This window comes from Pseudophryne corroboree, chromosome 1, assembly GCF_028390025.1.
Source record: "Pseudophryne corroboree isolate aPseCor3 chromosome 1, aPseCor3.hap2, whole genome shotgun sequence".
In the NCBI taxonomy this organism is placed as follows: Eukaryota; Metazoa; Chordata; class Amphibia; order Anura; family Myobatrachidae; genus Pseudophryne; species Pseudophryne corroboree.
Genome location: NC_086444.1, coordinates 1,098,725,512 through 1,098,740,256, shown reverse-complemented (window position 1 = coordinate 1,098,740,256; position 14,745 = coordinate 1,098,725,512). Strand labels below are relative to the sequence as shown.

The 14,745-nt window shown below is 43.1% G+C and overlaps 1 protein-coding gene and 1 pseudogene across 3 annotated transcripts in view; both read left to right on the top strand.

Moving 5' to 3' along the window:
• The window catches only part of LGI2 (leucine rich repeat LGI family member 2), a 212,589-nt gene that overhangs the window by 61,663 nt on the left and 136,181 nt on the right, over window positions 1-14,745 (top strand). The window lies entirely within an intron of this gene.
• LOC134935476 (5S ribosomal RNA) lies at window positions 7,688-7,806 on the top strand (annotated as a pseudogene).

Here is a 14,745-nt window from a genome sequence, read left to right as displayed (position 1 = left end):
TTCCCTTGTGGGTCCTCCTCTCCCTCTTGGGGTGTAAGAATTCCAACGGAATATGTTACCTTGGGAGAAATCACTCTTATCTCTTTGGGACTTGTTACGTTTCCTTTCTATTATAGAGGTTTCATATGAATCTAGTTCCTTTTTGTATTTGTCAAAAGTGTTTTGGAAGGTGAGGTCCTTCTCCCAGGTTTCTAGTGTTTTGCCTAATTCCTCAATGCTCTTTTCTACTTGATCTAAAACTAAATTATCATGTTTGATGAGAATCAAAGTAAGCTCATGGGAGCATTTCAGCAAAACAGCTTCCCATTCTGCTTTTAAATTCTCTGTAGCCAGAGGGAATGAGGGTAAAACACGGGGTCGTAGACCTCTAGGTGAGATTTTATTTTTGTGATAGTTCTCTAGAGTAGTAATGTCTCACGATAGTCTAATCCTTTTTTGTAGGTTCTTCTGCAATTTGGAGAGGTCCGTTCTCCAATCTTTTGGAATAGCGGATGTCTGACGGCGGCTTGTGTCCGACAGGACACCATCGGACCGGCGGCTCCTGAACTCCCCCCATCATTCGAGATGCCCGGGGCTCTTAGAAGACTGCTAACACCTTTTGCGAGGAGACGGGTGTCAAGACTCTAGAAGGGGTGATTCTACCCCATTTCGGCGCGGGTAATATCAACTCTCTTTTCCCATTATCCATAGCAATCTCACTACACAGTGTATATTGGGAGTTACAGGCACGCAACAATTTAAATATGCTTCTCTCATTTGCTCCTGTGAGCACTTGCCACTATCACTCTATCATCATATAATATATATACTAGACGGACTTTGTGCTAATAGGTACTGGCCTGCCTTATATAAATAACTGCCATATTAATGTATTATGTTATAATGCTGCATTTTTCTTTTTTCTGCATGTGATATAATTGGCAGTGATTTGCAGTGATCCAATATAAATAACTGCCATAGTAATGTATTATGTTATAATGCTGCATTTTTCTGCATGTGATATTATTGGCAGTGATCCAATCTAAAAACCTTGATAGATCCCCCCTAGTCTGGACATATCATTGCTATTTAGTTACAACCTCACTTCTATATAGTTATATCCTTTTGGGGCATTGAGAACCTGCAGTGGAAACTTTTGTAACAGCTACACTCTAGATGCAATTCAGCTACAACCTCATTGCTACTTTTAAGTACCGATAAATTATATTGGATACTTCCCCATAGCTGGTACTCTGTTATTAATTTTCTCCCCTTATCTTTGCTTTGGCATTTCAGGCACCCTGTGTTTAGGCAACATTTTCCAATGATAATGTAATTATTCCAGTTCATTTTACTATTGCCGCATCTGGATTTAAACTAGAGATGAGCGGGTTCGGTTTCTCTGAATCCGAACCCGCACGAACTTCATGTTTTTTTCACGGGTCCGAGCAGACTCGGATCCTCCCGCCTTGCTCGGTTAACCCGAGCGCGCCCGAACGTCATCATGACGCTGTCGGATTCTCGCGAGACTCGGATTCTATATAAGGAGCCGCGCGTCGCCGCCATTTTCACACGTGCATTGAGATTGATAGGGAGAGAACGTGGCTGGCGTCCTCTCCATTTAGATTAGGGTTGAGAGAGAGAGAGAGAGATTGACCTGAGGCTGTGATACTGTAGAAGAGAGTGCAGAGTTTAGTGACTGACGACCACAGTGACCACCAGACAGTGCAGTTGTTTGTTTTATTTAATATATCCGTTCTCTGCCTGAAAAAAACGATACACACAGTGACTCAGTCACATACCATATCTGTGTGCACTGCTCAGCCCAGTGTGCTGCATCAATGTATATATATATCTGACTGTGCTCAGCTCACACAGCTTATAATTGTGGGGGAGACTGGGGAGCACTGCAGTGCCAGTTATAGGTTATAGCAGGAGCCAGGAGTACATAATATTATATTAAAATTAAACAGTGCACACTTTTGCTGCAGGAGTGCCACTGCCAGTGTGACTAGTGACCAGTGACCTGACCACCAGTATATATAATATTAGTAGTATACTATCTCTTTATCAACCAGTCTATATTAGCAGCAGACACAGTACAGTGCGGTAGTTCACGGCTGTGGCTACCTCTGTGTCGGCACTCGGCAGCCCGTCCATAATTGTATATACCACCTAACCGTGGTTTTTTTTTCTTTCTTTATACATACATACTAGTTACGAGTATACTATCTCTTTATCAACCAGTCTATATTAGCAGCAGACACAGTACAGTGCGGTAGTTCACGGCTGTGGCTACCTCTGTGTCGGCACTCGGCAGCCCGTCCATAATTGTATATACCACCTAACCGTGGTTTTTTTTTCTTTCTTTATACATACATACTAGTTACGAGTATACTATCTCTTTATCAACCAGTCTATATATTAGCAGCAGACACAGTACAGTGCGGTAGTTCACGGCTGTGGCTACCTCTGTGTCGGCACTCGGCAGCCCGTCCATAATTGTATATACCACCTAACCGTGGTTTTTTTTTCTTTCTTTATACATACATACTAGTTACGAGTATACTATCTCTTTATCAACCAGTCTATATTAGCAGCAGACACAGTACAGTGCGGTAGTTCACGGCTGTGGCTACCTCTGTGTCGGCACTCGGCAGCCCGTCCATAATTGTATATACCACCTAACCGTGGTTTTTTTTTCTTTCTTTATACATACATACTAGTTACGAGTATACTATCTCTTTATCAACCAGTCTATATATTAGCAGCAGACACAGTACAGTGCGGTAGTTCACGGCTGTGGCTACCTCTGTGTCGGCACTCGGCAGCCCGTCCATAATTGTATATACCACCTAACCGTGTTTTTTTTTTCTTTCTTTATAGTCATACTAGTTACGAGTATACTATCTCTTTATCAACCAGTCTATATATTAGCAGCAGACACAGTACAGTGCGGTAGTTCACGGCTGTGGCTACCTCTGTGTCGGCACTCGGCAGCCCGTCCATAATTGTATATACCACCTAACCGTGGTTTTTTTTTCTTTCTTTATACATACATACTAGTTACGAGTATACTATCTCTTTATCAACCAGTCTATATATTAGCAGCAGACACAGTACAGTGCGGTAGTTCACGGCTGTGGCTACCTCTGTGTCGGCACTCGGCAGCCCGTCCATAATTGTATACTAGTATCCAATCCATCCATCTCCATTGTTTACCTGAGGTGCCTTTTAGTTGTGCCTATTAAAATATGGAGAACAAAAATGTTGAGGTTCCAAAATTAGGGAAAGATCAAGATCCACTTCCACCTCGTGCTGAAGCTGCTGCCACTAGTCATGGCCGAGACGATGAAATGCCAGCAACGTCGTCTGCCAAGGCCGATGCCCAATGTCATAGTACAGAGCATGTCAAATCCAAAACACCAAATATCAGTAAAAAAAGGACTCCAAAACCTAAAATAAAATTGTCGGAGGAGAAGCGTAAACTTGCCAATATGCCATTTACCACATGGAGTGGCAAGGAACGGCTGAGGCCCTGGCCTATGTTCATGGCTAGTGGTTCAGCTTCACATGAGGATGGAAGCACTCAGCCTCTCGCTAGAAAAATGAAAAGACTAAAGCTGGCAAAAGCAGTAGCACCGCAAAGAACTGTGCGTTCTTCGAAATCCCAAATCCACAAGGAGAGTCCGACTCCAATTGTGTCGGTTGCGATGCCTGACCTTCCCAACACTGGACGTGAAGAGCATGTGCCTTCCACCATTTGCACGCCCCCTGCAAGTGATGGAAGGAGCACCCGCAGTCCAGTTCCTGATAGTCAGATTGAAGATGTCAGTGTTGAAGTACACCAGGATGAGGAGGATATGGGTGTTGCTGGCGCTGGGGAGGAAATTGACCAGGAGGATTCTGATGGTGAGGTGGTTTGTTTAAGTCAGGCACCCGGGGAGACACCTGTTGTCCGTGGTAGGAATATGGCCGTTGACATGCCTGGTGAAAAATACCAAAAAAATCAGCTCTTCGGTGTGGAAGTATTTCACCAGAAATGCGGACAACAGGTGTCAAGCCGTGTGTTCCCTTTGTCAAGCTGTAATAAGTAGGGGTAAGGACGTTAACCACCTCGGAACATCCTCCCTTATACGTCACCCGCAGCGCATTCATAATAAGTCAGTGACAAGTTCAAAAACTTTGGGTGACAGCGGAAGCAGTCCACTGACCAGTAAATCCCTTCCTCTTGTAACCAAGCTCACGCAAACCACCCCACCAACTCCCTCAGTGTCAATTTCCTCCTTCCCCAGGAATGCCAATAGTCCTGCAGGCAATGTCACTGGCAATTCTGACGAGTCCTCTCCTGCCTGGGATTCCTCCGATGCATCCTTGCGTGTAACGCCTACTGCTGCTGGCGCTGCTGTTGTTGCTGCTGGGAGTCGATGGTCATCCCAGAGGGGAAGTCGTAAGCCCACTTGTACTACTTCCAGTAAGCAATTGACTGTTCAACAGTCCTTTGCGAGGAAGATGAAATATCACAGCAGTCATCCTGCTGCAAAGCGGATAACTGAGGCCTTGACAACTATGTTGGTGTTAGACGTGCGTCCGGTATCTGCCGTTAGTTCACAGGGAACTAGACAATTTATTGAGGCAGTGTGCCCCCGTTACCAAATACCATCTAGGTTCCACTTCTCTAGGCAGGCGATACCGAGAATGTACACGGACGTCAGAAAAAGACTCACCAGTGTCCTAAAAAATGCAGTTGTACCCAATGTCCACTTAACCACGGACATGTGGACAAGTGGAGCAGGGCAGGGTCAGGACTATATGACTGTGACAGCCCACTGGGTAGATGTATGGACTCCCGCCGCAAGAACAGCAGCGGCGGCACCAGTAGCAGCATCTCGCAAACGCCAACTCTTTCCTAGGCAGGCTACGCTTTGTATCACCGCTTTCCAGAATACGCACACAGCTGAAAACCTCTTACGGCAACTGAGGAAGATCATCGCGGAATGGCTTACCCCAATTGGACTCTCCTGTGGATTTGTGGCATCGGACAACGCCAGCAATATTGTGTGTACATTAAATATGGGCAAATTCCAGCACGTCCCATGTTTTGCACATACCTTGAATTTGGTGGTGCAGAATTTTTAAAAAAACGACAGGGGCGTGCAAGAGATGCTGTCGGTGGCCAGAAGAATTGCGGGACACTTTCGGCGTACAGGCACCACGTACAGAAGACTGGAGCACCACCAAAAACTACTGAACCTGCCCTGCCATCATCTGAAGCAAGAAGTGGTAACGAGGTGGAATTCAACCCTCTATATGCTTCAGAGGTTGGAGGAGCAGCAAAAGGCCATTCAAGCCTATACAATTGAGCACGATATAGTAGGTGGAATGCACCTGTCTCAAGCGCAGTGGAGAATGATTTCAACGTTGTGCAAGGTTCTGATGCCCTTTGAACTTGCCACACGTGAAGTCAGTTCAGACACTGCCAGCCTGAGTCAGGTCATTCCCCTCATCAGGCTTTTGCAGAAGAAGCTGGAGACATTGAAGGAGGAGCTAACACGGAGCGATTCCGCTAGGCATGTGGGACTTGTGGATGGAGCCCTTAATTCGCTTAACAAGGATTCACGGGTGGTCAATCTGTTGAAATCAGAGCACTACATTTTGGCCACCGTGCTCGATCCTAGATTTAAAGCCTACCTTGGATCTCTCTTTCCGGCAGACACAAGTCTGCTGGGGTTGAAAGACCTGCTGGTGACAAAATTGTCAAGTCAAGCGGAACGCGACCTGTCAACATCTTCTCCTTCACATTCTCCCGCAACTGGGGGTGCGAGGAAAAGGCTCAGAATTCCGAGCCCACCCGCTGGCGGTGATGCAGGGCAGTCTGGAGCGACTGCTGATGCTGACATCTGGTCCGGACTGAAGGACCTGAGAACGATTACGGACATGTCGTCTACTGTCACTGCATATGATTCTCTCAACATTGATAGAATGGTGGAGGATTATATGAGTGACCGCATCCAAGTAGGCACGTCACACAGTCCGTACTTATACTGGCAGGAAAAAGAGGCAATTTAGAGGCCCTTGCACAAACTGGCTTTATTCTACCTAAGTTGCCCTCCCACAAGTGTGTACTCCGAAAGAGTGTTTAGTGCCGCCGCTCACCTTGTCAGCAATCGGCGTACGAGGTTACATCCAGAAAATGTGGAGAAGATGATGTTCATTAAAATGAATTATAATCAATTCCTCCGCGGAGACATTGACCAGCAGCAATTGCCTCCACAAAGTACACAGGGAGCTGAGATGGTGGATTCCAGTGGGGACGAATTGATAATCTGTGAGGAGGGGGATGTACACGGTGATATATCGGAGGGTGATGATGAGGTGGACATCTTGCCTCTGTAGAGCCAGTTTGTGCAAGGAGAGATTAATTGCTTCTTTTTTGGGGGGGGTCCAAACCAACCCGTCATATCAGTCACAGTCGTGTGGCAGACCCTGTCACTGAAATGATGGGTTGGTTAAAGTGTGCATGTCCTGTTTTGTTTATACAACATAAGGGTGGGTGGGAGGGCCCAAGGACAATTCCATCTTGCACCTCTTTTTTCTTTTCTTTTTCTTTGCGTCATGTGCTGTTTGGGGAGGGTTTTTTGGAAGGGACATCCTGCGTGACACTGCAGTGCCACTCCTAGATGGGCCCGGTGTTTGTGTCAGCCACTAGGGTCGCTTATCTTACTCACACAGCTACCTCATTGCGCCTCTTTTTTTCTTTGCGTCATGTGCTGTTTGGGGAGGGTTTTTTGGAAGGGACATCCTGCGTGACACTGCAGTGACACTCCTAGATGGGCCCGGTGTTTGTGTCGGCCACTAGGGTCGCTTATCTTACTCACACAGCTACCTCATTGCGCCTCTTTTTTTCTTTGCGTCATGTGCTGTTTGGGGAGGGTTTTTTGGAAGGGACATCCTGCGTGACACTGCAGTGCCACTCCTAGATGGGCCCGGTGTTTGTGTCGGCCACTAGGGTCGCTAATCTTACTCACACAGCTACCTCATTGCGCCTCTTTTTTTCTTTGCGTCATGTGCTGTTTGGGGAGGGTTTTTTGGAAGGGCCATCCTGCGTGACACTGCAGTGCCACTCCTAGATGGGCCCGGTGTTTGTGTCGGCCACTAGGGTCGCTTATCTTACTCACACAGCGACCTCGGTGCAAATTTTAGGACTAAAAATAATATTGTGAGGTGTGAGGTATTCAGAATAGACTGAAAATGAGTGGAAATTATGGTTTTTGAGGTTAATAATACTTTGGGATCAAAATGACCGCCAAATTCTATGATTTAAGCTGTTTTTTAGGTTTTTTGGAAAAAAACACCCGAATCCAAAACACACCCGAATCCGACAAAAAAAATTCGGTGAGGTTTTGCCAAAACGCGGTCGAACCCAAAACACGGCCGCGGAACCGAACCCAAAACCAAAACACAAAACCCGAAAAATTTCCGGCGCTCATCTCTAATTTAAACCCCATTATACCTTTTCACTATCTACTTATTTTTCTTTCAATCCTTATTTTCGTGGACTCTCACCAGTGATTCAGGGTGGAGTCCCTGTCTAACATTGGCAGCAGATCCATCTAATTTCTTCTATGTCTGGTATCTGTCCTGAATAACTTTGTAAATTCGTGAACTCTCATCAGTGATTCCAGAGCTCTGCAATATTGGTCATTTCCTCTACTATCATACCACACTGGAGACGCCCGAAACCGTCCGATCTCGGAAGCTAATCAGTGTTGGGCTGGGTTAGTACTCAAGTGGGTGACCATTGAGGAATACCCAGTGCAGTAGAGCTCCTTGATTGAGCCCATATAGTGTCTAACGCTGACAGCAGATTCACACTGCTCTCCAATTTCCACTCTTTGCCTGTCCCCCTGCCGCCCCCTCCGCTCTTATCTTCTCTGGCAGGAGACCAGACAGTGGCATACTACTCTTAAGCACTACCAGTATCCAGACTTTATTACAGGGGAATGCATAACAGTAATTGGCTTATTAGCACAATATACCACTGAATATATAACGTCCAGAATTTCCTTCCATCAGCCAAAATCCAGTTTTTTTTATATCAGCACATGGTGCTATTTCAAATATTTGGTTAATTAGTTGACCACCTTTATTTTCTTGATGAACCACTAATTGTCTTAATTGTGTAGAAATTATTTTGTTGAATTATTAAAATTTGTATTTTTATCTACTTTGACTATTTTCTATATTTATGTAAAGTAAAGAGTGCGCCCACAAAAGAGTCTTCTTCTCTTCCATATTGTCTACGTTCCCTTACTGACTCAGGGTGCACCACCAAATAATATCAGAATTAGAAAACAGCGTTTTCTTGTAATTACCTGATTTTGGTTTAGAAAATTAACTTTCTATACTCAATATCTCCTGTGCGGTATTCCCTCCCCTCTTGTTAAGTACTTTTATGCTGAGTTCATTCTTAGCTTTCTAATACCTTGCACGGACCTAACAACCTTATTCTCTATCGGAATCTCTTTCCTACTTTCCTGTTACGACTTTTTTCAGTGGTTCTATGAGAATTGTTATACTTCCTATAAATTGTTTTTAATACTCACAACCTTATTCATTACTATGACTACATTCTCATTAAAGACAGCATTGATATCCAAACGCAGAAATTTAGATGAATGCGGTGATATCTTTTCAGACACCTTCCAGAATCCCGCTATTCCAAAAGATTGGAGAACGGACCTCTCCAAATTGCAGAAGAACCTACAAAAAAGGATTAGACTATCGTGGGACATTACTACTCTAGAGAACTATCACAAAAATAAAATCTCACCTAGAGGTCTACGACCCCGTGTTTTACCCTCATTCCCTCTGGCTACAGAGAATTTAAAAGCAGAATGGGAAGCTGTTTTGCTGAAATGCTCCCATGAGCTTACTTTGATTCTCATCAAACATGATAATTTAGTTTTAGATCAAGTAGAAAAGAGCATTGAGGAATTAGGCAAAACACTAGAAACCTGGGAGAAGGACCTCACCTTCCAAAACACTTTTGACAAATACAAAAAGGAACTAGATTCATATGAAACCTCTATAATAGAAAGGAAACGTAACAAGTTCCAAAGAGATAAGAGTGATTTCTCCCAAGGTAACATATTCCGTTGGAATTCTTACACCCCAAGAGGGAGAGGAGGACCCACAAGGGAAGACATCAGTTCATCAGAAAGGGAATCTTCATATAGTGAAGACTCCTCCGTAGAACACCCAGAAGGAGCCTCGGCGACAACCAAACGTTACAATTCTGAGGATCCTTTTTTAGGGAAAGGTCAACGTTCAAGAGGCAGAAACAAATATCGAGGAAGACAAGAAGAAGGGGGACGAAACACAGACAAAAACAATCGCGATTGGGATCCCCCAAGGACCTCTCACTATCCAATACGGAAAACCAGGAAGTATTGACCACAGATAGGCTACAAATCATCAATCTCAGCACCAGAATTCTTACGGAAGATCAGGTGGAAGTCCTAAGCAAAGGACTCTCATTTTCACCTTCATCATTATTTAATAGATTTGCATGGGAAAAAGATCTTAGGCTTTTTGGTCGCAAACTACTTTTAAAAAAATTCTTTGCCAAATCCAAAGATACCATGGACATCTCGTCATCTATGAATGTCGGATCAACTCTCATCACACCCCCATCGGAGGGACCATCCTCCTCAAATTCCTCAAGTACACCCTTATCTGAAGAAGAAGTAATGGCAATTCAGGCCCTGGAAGAACTTTACATGGAATCAGCTTCTAACTCGGTAGATGTCCAAAATACCAGACCCACATGTAAGGCTAAATCTACTTTCTTTCCACCAGATAATAACAGTCCGGAGATTAAGGTCTTCTTAGACCTAGTATCGAGAGAATTTGATCAAATTCAAACAAATTCCAAGAAAAGATGCCTCACGAACAATCTGAAATATAGAGAAAGACTTGCTCTAAAAGAAATTCAGTCATGGAAAGATGTAATTCTCAAGCCCTCTGACAAAGGGGGCAATATCGTGATTTGGCCTGTCTCCATGTACGAGGAAGAAGCACGACGACAACTCCTGGACACCTCATGCTACCTGAGATTACCACTCAACCCCACAGCTAAATTTCATAGACAGTACATACATATGATCGAAGAAGCCTCAGCACTTGGAACCATCACATCACAGGAGTTCAAATACCTTACGGTCTCAAACCCCAGAGTACCTACGTTCTATCTTCTACCGAAGGTACACAAGAACATCACGAAACCACCAGGAAGACCCATTGTTTCAGGGAATGGGGGACTACTAGAAATACCCAGCAAATTCCTGGACTTACACCTTAGGGAACATGTCTTGACACTACCCTCCTACCTAAAAGATACTTCTGATTTATTACGGAAGTTACATGACATCTGTCTGGAGAAGGATTGTATCTTAGTCACATTGGATGTTGAGGCTCTGTATAGTAGCATCTCCCACCAACAAGGAATAGAAGCGACTAAGTTCTTTTTGGATATGAAAGAAAGAAATGAGTTCAACGATTTTCTTTGTGAAATGCTGAGCTTCGTACTTAACAAGAATTTCTTCACCTTCGGTGACCAATTTTTCCAGCAAATCCGAGGGACAGCGATGGGAGCGGCTTGTGCTCCCACTTATGCAAATTTGTTCCTCGGCTGGTGGGAACAAACTATCGTTTTCAGGGATGAGAATCAGAAATATACACAACATATTCTGAATTGGCTAAGATTTATAGATGATATCTTTGTGATCTGGGACAGTGATGAACAACTTCTACTGGACTTTATAAATCTACTTAACAACAACAGTCTCAACATCTTTCTGACCTATACAATAAGCAAAGAAAAGGTATCCTTTTTAGACCTTAACATTTACAAGACAGCAATTGGAACCCTGGCCACAGAACTATATCGAAAAGACACGGCCACCAATAGTATTCTGTACCAGACAAGTTCTCATTTTCCGCCGACTGTCGAGAACATTCCCAAAGGGGAATTTCTCAGACTTAGACGTAACTGTACAGAAGATACCATATACAAACAAAAAAGTTACGAACTTGCGGCCCGATTACATGCACGTGGGTATAGCAAACGAGCTTTGAAAAAAGCTCAAAAAGCCGTTCTCAAAGTGAAAAGAGACACTCTGATCTTTCAAGACAAACCAAAGAAAGAAAAAGATGATACCAAAATTCGTTTTGTAGGTACTTTTTGCCCAGAATGGCGTCAAATCAAAAACGCGATTCAGAAGCATCTACCGGTCCTACACCTTGATGCAGATCTATCACCACTATTGGACTCAACGCTCCAAATTAGCTGGAGGAGAGCTAAGAATGTGAAGGACATGATCGTTCAGAGCCATTTTACACGGAATCCCACCAAAACCAGCAATATAACAGGGTCCTTCCCCTGTGGGCAGTGCAAAGCCTGTCCTCAGATCCAGATCACCGACAAGGTCACAGATAGATTAGGGCGCGATATTCAAATAAAACATTTCTTTAATTGTAATACGGAAGGAATGGTCTACTGTCTAATTTGTAGCTGCAACCAATGCTACATCGGTATGACCACAAGGAAATTCAAAACCAGGATTCTAGAACACATGGGAAATATCAGAAATGCCTCGTCTGATCTACAGAAAGGCAAAAAATTTACATCAGTAGCAAGGCATTTCCATGCTCAACATCATGATTCCCCATGTGAAATGCGAGCATTTGGTCTAGACAGAATTCACTTGGGCATACGTGGAGGTGACCTAAGTAAAGAACTTATTAAGAAAGAAAGCGAATGGACTTTCAAGTTGGGGGGACTAAAACCAGCAGGCCTAAATGAGTATATCAATTACAGCGTATTTATATGATACGAATATTAACTTAAACCATGTGTGTATACTCGCTTATCTAATGTCCACACCCTCAGCATAATTATATATAGTCCCACGACTTCTTATACTCCACACCCACCCGACCAATTTACAGCAAAATCACTATAGTTTCACTTTTCGTTTTCATCCACACATACACCTGTGTTCCATATGTTTATGTGTTTGGAGTGTATGTGTGTGTATACATAGTGTACGCACTCCTAACTTATACCCTTCCCCCTTACCTTTCCCAGATACTTACCTGAACACTAGAACATCCACTCCCTATCCTTCTATTTATTCACCTATGATATTTATTTCCACTAACATCCCACGGGCTTCACGTACCCCATTATACTTGTTTACCAGCACTTGATTTCAACATTTATTTACTCAGTTAAGTGCACACTTCAACCTTATCTCTTAGTTTTAACCCCACCCCCCAACCCATTCTTTAGGTTTCACCATCATTCCTACATATTAATTCTCCACCCTTCATCCCTTACAGTTTGAACTAGAGCCCTACAATTACACCTAACCTTAGGCCATGTGTTGATAGTTAGACATTATAAACACTATCATCACCTGTCAAGGGCCCAATATTCGGCAACAGCAATTATTTTCTTTGACCTATAGGGAGATCCCCATCCGTGTTTACTTAGATATACAATAACAGTTTTTAACCTGCATATAAAACCTTGCTGGGTCACTACCGAGGACTCTCCTAATTTTTCAGTTCATCAGCTCCATTAGGGAGCCTCTTCATTTCCTTCCCATGTCCTTCTCTTTCTTCCCCTTCTGTGCTCGCACTCAGTATTACGGACTATGCGGCATTATTATTCAGCATCTCTGACCCACAGATTAACCGCAATAAAGAGCAGACATGTCCCATGTAATTAACATCAATACCTCAACAATCTACTGTTTATACAGGATACCGTATGATGATTATTAATAAGCGAGACACTGCATTATTATTGATTATGAACAATCACTTTCTATTTAAGGCTAATGTTTAGCCCTATCAGGGAGCCTTTCTGTCCGGCTTCAGGACCGCTGACCTTGCGACTATTACACTTGACCAGCAGCGGCACCCCACTATATCTTATATACGTGCCATATAAATCAACATTTCTCGAATCACCAATCAATTTGAGAGAAATATATATCTAACCCTGTTTTATCACTTATAGCAATTCATATCTAATCATTATAAATTAATGATAATGTATTTTCTTTGCTCGTACCCAGGACCGCTGTTTGTGTAGTAACAGTTCATCAAGTAATCATTTTTTATCAGCCTATTTGGACAACACTGTGTGATTATATATTAATGGCTAAGATTTAATTACTACCAGTGCCATGAGGTAGTTTTCCCTCTTGGGACTCCGAATTGTTAACTGTCACAAACCTATAAATTAGGCTTGTAATAGGGACTACCCGCACTCATCAATCTAATCACTTTAGTAAATAATATCAAGTATACATTTATATGGGCGAATCATGCTACTTTTTTCACTATTATTTTTATTATTTCTTATTAGGTTTGCAATATTAGATTAATTACCTGCATCCACCTGATTCAGCTTTGCATCATGCTGCATATGATTTATTACCCGGTCAATAAGAACTTTATTTGGGTTGTGTTTTAAAACTCTTTTTTTCTCTTTATTTTATTTGTTCACATGGATAACGGCTCCTCCTGTCAATCAACCAGTGATTCAGTGTTAATCATCCGTATTATTCCAGCCGTAAAACCTCAGCGGGTAATCAAAGTACTCATACACCCCCTTCGTTTTGATTGGAAGATACTGATTGAACCTCCTTTTAAAAAACCTGCTGGGATCGAGACCACAATAGGAAGTGATCAAGCCCGGCGAACGGGTGAAACGCGTATTCCGTTACAACCGCTGACCTTTTTGGCTGACCGGAACCTCGGACGTTATCTGACCTGTGCCCGTGCCCTCCGTCTCCCCTGACTTACACTCCATACCCATCGCGGCTGTCCGCAGCAGCGGATGTCTGACGGCGGCTTGTGTCCGACAGGACACCATCGGACCGGCGGCTCCTGAACTCCCCCCATCATTCGAGATGCCCGGGGCTCTTAGAAGACTGCTAACACCTTTTGCGAGGAGACGGGTGTCAAGACTCTAGAAGGGGTGATTCTACCCCATTTCGGCGCGGGTAATATCAACTCTCTTTTCCCATTATCCATAGCAATCTCACTACACAGTGTATATTGGGAGTTACAGGCACGCAACAATTTAAATATGCTTCTCTCATTTGCTCCTGTGAGCACTTGCCACTATCACTCTATCATCATATAATATATATACTAGACGGACTTTGTGCTAATAGGTACTGGCCTGCCTTATATAAATAACTGCCATATTAATGTATTATGTTATAATGCTGCATTTTTCTTTTTTCTGCATGTGATATAATTGGCAGTGATTGGCAGTGATCCAATATAAATAAATGCCATAGTAATGTATTATGTTATAATGCTGCATTTTTCATTTTTCTGCATGTGATATTATTGGCAGTGATCCAATCTAAAAACCTTGATAGATCCCCCCTAGTCTGGACATATCATTGCTATTTAGTTACAACCTCACTTCTATATAGTTATATCCTTTTGGGGCATTGAGAACCTGCAGTGGAAACTTTTGTAACAGCTACACTCTAGATGCAATTCAGCTACAACCTCATTGCTACTTTTAAGTACCGATAAACTATATTGGATACTTCCCCATAGCTGGTACTCTGTTATTAATTTTCTCCCCTTATCTTTGCTTTGGCATTTCAGGCACCCTGTGTTTAGGCAACATTTTCCAATGATAATGTAATTATTCCAGTTCATTTTACT